This window comes from Otolemur garnettii, unplaced genomic scaffold (assembly GCF_000181295.1).
Source record: "Otolemur garnettii isolate 467f Iridium unplaced genomic scaffold, OtoGar3 scaffold00041, whole genome shotgun sequence".
NCBI lineage: Eukaryota > Metazoa > Chordata > Mammalia > Primates > Galagidae > Otolemur > Otolemur garnettii.
Window position 1 is genome coordinate 12,555,905 of NW_003852436.1, and position 6,344 is coordinate 12,562,248.

Genomic DNA, 6,344 nt, shown 5'->3' on the forward strand with positions numbered 1-6,344 from the left:
GATTCCGCGGAGAGAGAGGCCGTCCAGGGCCGAGGACAACGCTACTTCCGGCCTCCTCACTTCCGGCTTCGCTTCTCTAGGTGCTGGTTCTGGAGGCCCGGTTGATAAGTCGCCGGTGCAAAGTGTCCTCGGCGGTTGGTCAGTGTGAGCTTGTGACAGCTGCAGTTGCTCGCCGCCCTTGAGGATCCAAGGTGCGTGGTGGGTGGCGAAGAAGGAACAGGTCTGGGTCCGTTCACTTCTTGCCAGGGTTGAGGCGATTTATGGGGAGCAGCGGCAGGGATAATCCTCGACTTGAGAGCGGTCGGGTTCCCTAGCAGACCGGCGAGGGCGGAGCTGCCCCGCCGGGGAAGAGGCGGGGGAAAGATGATTTGAGGTGGCTGCCGGGCGGACACGTTGCCTACGGATTCGCAGTTCTGGACTTTGGACGGGACACATCTATCCATAGTATGCGACATCTACCCAAGTATTCTTTTGGTTTCTGGCCCTTCATTCCTCTTGTCCCCCTGAGTGTGCCCCTGAAGCAGTCCTTTGAAGGGGTAGGACCAGCCCTTCCAGGGCGGCACCCTATTGGGAGGGTGGGAAAGGGCTTGAACGATCCAGATTTTTTAATGACAAAAGTGTCGGAGTGACCCACCTTCAGGTTTGATGTCCAGCCTTTATTTTTCTTCTCTCCCTGCATCCCCCCCACTTCCTCTCTGCCGCAGAGAGAGGAAGGGAGATAGTGATAGTCCCTTCGAGAGGTTCATCTGGCACTGGTACAGGGCCTTGCCTATGAAATGTCCCAAGCCTGACTGTGATTATGAGGACGTCCAAGGCATGCTGGAGTTTTGGAAAAGGAGTTGTACTGTTGTCCTCTGGTCTGTTCTTATTTGTCAAGTTACTATGTTCACGCGCCAAGGAAAAGGAAAGAGTTTTTTAAAAAACAGTTTTTACTAGGTGTTTTCCATTTTACTTTATTATTACTTTGTTTTGTTCTTATCTTCCTTTTGAGCTCTTTGATCTTTACACTTCCTGCAAATTCTGTAAGCCACTCTTTCGGGATTTCTGTCCCTTTCCACACTTGGTTTCCTTTTATAGTATGTAAATTTCGCTAACTTACTTGGTAAGGGAAAAATGGAAGATTTGCAAGACATTTCGTAAACTTGTTCTTTTGAATGTGTTCACATCTGCCATTTAATTAACTTCACTAGCGTAGAACTGTGCACCAGAAGTGGTTAAGTCAGCCCTCTTGATTATTTAATGTTTTTCTCGTAGAGCGACCACAGATGTTTTAATTCTACTTTTCTTCCTTTTGTCCTGTATTGTTGTTCTTTTTGTTTTCCTGGCTCTGTGTGACCATTAGCCTCTTCCAACCAAGTCTAGCACTCATATGAGAAAAAGAAAATGTTTCTAGTCTTATTTTCTGGATTAAAATTCCTGTATCAGTTACCCTGGTTCTTTTTCACATTGATTAGTTTTTCTTGGATTATGATTTGTCTCAGTCTTAGGTCATGACTTGAGGGCCATGATCTAAGGGTCGGCAACTTATATGACCCACTCCTGAAATTATATGCAGAGTTTTGAGTGCGTACCCCACCACCCAAAACATGTCCGTGCTTTCTATCAGATTCTAAAAGGAGATATAACTTCCAGATGGATTAAAACCACTACCTAGACGTGTCTTGTTGAAGTTAGTGAAAATAGTTTTGTTTGTGGAGCTGTTATTTTTCCAGGTAAATGGCCTGTTTGGGGATCAAAGACAGTAGAATGCAGGGATTCTAGCTTTCTGTACTTCAAAACTTCAGTGTTTCTAAATTCCTTCCTAGACTTAGAGAAGGAAATGAGACTCCCTGTTTTGGTTCCTGATTTGTGGTTTTGAGGTTTCTTTTTAGGGATAGCTCTCTGTGGCCAATGCTCTGGAGATTCAGCAGATTTATAAACTGCTGTGCTTATCATTATCAAATACATATTACATATCACCAATCTACTAGGTACAGTTTGGAGTGGAAAATTTAAATTATGGTTGTACTTTTTTTTCATTTTCTTTCTTTTTTTTTTTTTTTTGAGACAGAGTTTCACTTTGTTGCCCTTGGTAGAGTGCTGTGGCATCATAGCTCACAGCAACCTCAAACTCTTGGGCTCAAGTGATTCTCCTGCCTCAGCCTCCCAAGTAGCTGGATCTACTGGCACCTGCCACAATGCCAGGCTATTTATAGGGGCAGCGTCTGGCTCTGGCTCAGGCTGATCTTGAACTCGTGGTCTCAGACAGTCCACCTGCTTTGGCCTCCCAGAGTGCTAAGATTACAGGCATGAGCCATTTTCTTATTTTTCATTTGAGGTATCTGCCTTAAGCTTTGGCTTTGCTAGGGTAGGCAAACAAGATGTTTCAGTAGTATGGTCCATAAGCCTTTGGTATGTTGCTGCTTATCTTGATAACCCTTTTTCCTCCATTCTGTATTAAGCTTTTTTTTTTAAAAGACAATCCTGGAACAAAGTTTATTGAGAAAGAAAAAGGTAAAGAGTAAGATCAAGAGACATTCACTATAGACAGTGAAGAGGTCTCCATTGCCAAGGCAAGTAGGCAAAGTGCCCTGTATTATGCATTTTGATCATTATTTCTCTCATGAATAAATTGTATTCTTCCAAACTTACTGTAAGTGTTAAAGTGCATATTTGAACTTACTATTTGGTTGTAAAGTGTTTTTGATTGAGGGTTGAAGTTCTAAAGGTTTGACACTATTTTTTAATCAAATGGCAACTTGAAGACACCTATCTTGAATAACCAGTTTTGCTCTTAAGATGAAATCATTTTTCCTCTAACATTCTCATTTGGGGGAGCAGTTGACATCTTTGGAAAGAATAGGTTGTACTAAGTTAGTGTCATTCTAAGTCAATGACAAATTCAGAGGATTGTATCTAACACCTTAACGTGTATATTTATGTGCTTATTATGCACCAGGTACTACGCTAAATGCTTTACATTATTATCTATTGCTGCCAGCCACTTTATAAAGCAGCTAAAATCTTCATTTTTATAGATGAAGAAAGTGAAACTAAATGACTAACTGAAGCTAAAGTAATCTGCTCAGGATTACACCAGTGGAGCCAGGATTTGAACTTAAGTTATCTGACTTCAGACTGTAACTATAGATAGCTTCTGCAGTGCTTTTATTATATACCTTTTGGTAAGTTGGGGATATCTCACTGGGTGTTTTCTTTCTTTTTTTGTTTCTTTCCTTTTCTTTTATTTCTTCTCTTCCTTTCTTTTTTTGAGATGATGTCTCACTAAATCTTTCAGGTTAGTCATGAACTCTGAGGCTCAAGCGATCTTCCTGCTTCAGCCTCTAGAGTAGCTGAAATTGTAGGCACACGCCACTACACCTGCCTAAATTTTGAAAGAGACTCTGTCTCTTTATTTCCTTCCTCTTTTTCCTCCCATCGCTCATTCCATTCTCCTTGATTTGTTTGTCTTAGGGTGGACATCGGCAGATGTTGCTTAGTTCTGTTAACAGTTGATTCCTAAGGAAGGAATTATAAGATATCTTTATGAAGTACTTTTTTTTTCCTGAACAAACATATTTATTGAAGTGAATAATACTCTGGTTTCTCTTCAGATTACATAAATCTTTTGCCTTTTAAGTGAATACTCTTCTTCAGAGTAAGGCAGTCTGCTTTGAAATCTACCTCTAGTATTTCTGTCAGTTCAGCTTGAGACATAACAAAAGTGAAAAGTTCTTTCCTGGCTTTATCACTTCACCTTAGTCACCAGAATCTATTTGGAAAAAATCAGATTGTCTCTTAAAAGACAAAGATTTGCCACCCAAAAGGATTTTTTAAATATTGTGAGAACCAAAGGTATTTGTAAAACTATCATTTGCTCAAATCTTTTGTAAAAAGATTTGGTAGTATAGGTGGCGCCTGTGGCTCAAGGAGTAGGGGGCTGGCCCCATATACCGAAGGTGGTGGGTGCAAACCCAGCCCTGGCAAAAAAAAAAAAAAAAGGTAGTATCTTTGCCATGTCCTCACATAAGATTTGTTATTTTTGTCTATCTATGATAGCATCGAACTAGGAGCTCCTTGATGTTCAGGCTTGATCCTTTTTGGTCCATTGGAAAACAATGACACATTGCCTTTGGAGTGGGATCTTAAGAGTGACAGAGTTGGTGGTGAGCCTTAAATTGTCCAGAAGAGAGAATTAGTTGGCCAATTCTGGTTTCTGTTAGCATGAGATAGTGTCCAAGGGCAAAGTTTCCAAACTTTTCTACATTGTGGCACACAGAAAAAATGATTATAATTGTATGGCAAACGATAGTCAGGCCCTCCCTGGTTCCCGGAAGCACATCTGTACTCCATTCTTGGCACATGGGTTGGAATGCTTCTTTGTCCTAGAGAAAAGAAATATTTTACTCTTTGTTTAATACCTTCTGTTTGTTTAGTCTGTAATAATTTACAAGTACTTTCACACACATTCTCATTTTATTTTTACTCTAATCTTGTCAGATAGGTAGACCAGATAACATTTGCCATGTTAGAATGAAGAAACTGAGGTTTAGGTTATGTGTTATGAATAAAGGACACACGTAAGAAAGGATGGATCAAGAATTCAAACCCCAGTGGAAGAGTCCTCGGAGGTTAAGCCGGTGGCCTGTCATCACCGGGATGGCCAGGAACCCTCTCTCTGGTTTCAGAGTGCTACTTTCAGCATCTAGGACAGTACCAGGCACGTAGAACCTTATAATAGTTATTTATCGACTTCTTCTCCAGCTAGGCATTATGCCTTATGGATATTATCTGTGTTGTCTTATTTTTGATTAACAAATGGAGAAACAGATACAGAAACCAACAGAAATTATTAGTTCCAGGTTACCCACATAGTAAATAAAGAATCACGGGACTCATGACCAAAGTTGTCTGACTCCAAATTTTTTTTTTCTTTTCACTATGGTAACTAAATAATACCATGACACTGGGAATAGAGACTGAGTGTCAGTTAAAGCAATGGTTGGGGGATGGTGGTGGTGCTGGTAAGGAAGATAGACAAGCAGACTAATAAGCAGTCTGTCTTTGGTAGTTTTGAGGTAGAGTTCTAAAGATGATAGCTATCTAATAAGATCTCTGAAGGACTTGGGGTGCAGGTGGGGAAGAAAAGAAAGTAACTTGGGCCATTGGTACTATAGGTACTTCTAACAAGAGGGTTAAAAATGTAGATCATCTTCCTGTATGTCTAAATGTTGATTATAGATTATTTCTTAAAGATAAGTTTATAGCTGATTTTTATTTTTTTCTTTCTGCATTTCCCAGTTATTCTATACTGCATACTAATTACCTTTAAAATTAAAAATACAGTATTTTTTTATTTGGCCGGGTCTGGGTATGAACCCACCACTTCTGGCATATGGGGCCAGCACCCTACCCTTTTGAGCCATAGGCACTAAAAGTACAGTATTTTTAATTATTAAAGTACTACATATTCTTGAAATAAATATTCAAATAATATTATAAACAGATGGAATAGAAGTTTCTTCTACTCCTTTAACCCCTTCATCTCCCACAGTCCCTCCCTCCCAGTTTGAAAAGTGGGTTTGGGAATCAGATGAAATTTATAAAGAAGCTCTAAACCTGCTCTATTACCTACCTTAGCCACTAGCCACATGTGGCCATTTAAGGTCGTTAAAATCAAATACAGTAAAAAAGTCAATTCTTGGTCATACCAGCCACATTTCCATGCTCAGTAGCCACATGTGGCTAGTGGCTACTTTATTGGACAGTGAGGATTTAGAACATTTTCAACTTTGGCTAAAACTTTAAAATGCTATATCATTGGTGACATAATTACTATATTATTGAACTACATTTAAAAATCTCTGTGTCCCCCGTGGTGCCTAGCAGTTTTCGTTTTAGCTGATGAAATATTATTGCCATGTTCTCTCTTAGTTTTTTTGTTTAACTAAATCCAGATGGTCAAAGTCTCAGTCTAATGTTTTTCTTGGCTATTCAGGGATTATAGTTAGCTGCTTTTCTAGGATAAAGATGTCAGCTTTATTAAGGACTTCAGTGTTTTCTATCTCCCTTGAGCTCTAGATCTATGTATCTTGCTGTCTTGTTGACACTCTCTCTTGGATATCTTAATGGTGTCTCAAAGGCAGTATGTAGTTGTTTACCCTTGTCTCCCCACAAGCCGGCACAACACTCGTCCATTCTTTGTTCCTTTTTTCAGTGAATGACACCATTATCTTTTCATTGTAAAACCCAGAAAATTAGAATGATTCTTAATGCCCACCCCCAGTACATCCAATGTGTCAATAAATTTTATTTTTCTAAGTGTCCCTTGAATTTTTCTATTTCTTCCTATTTACACTTCTTCC

General features: G+C 39.8%; 1 protein-coding gene across 3 annotated transcripts in view; it reads left to right on the plus strand.

The window, feature by feature from the left end:
- Window positions 1-35: 35 nt before the first annotated feature.
- ARFIP1 (ADP ribosylation factor interacting protein 1) overlaps window positions 36-6,344 on the plus strand; it is a 108,281-nt gene continuing 101,972 nt past the window's right edge. Inside the window, exon 1 of one of the 3 annotated variants that reach the window (XM_003790222.2) lies at window positions 36-191. The gene's annotated coding sequence lies outside the window, so the exon portion shown is untranslated. The other 2 variants (XM_023513445.1, XM_023513444.1) reach the window with 2 other exon arrangements.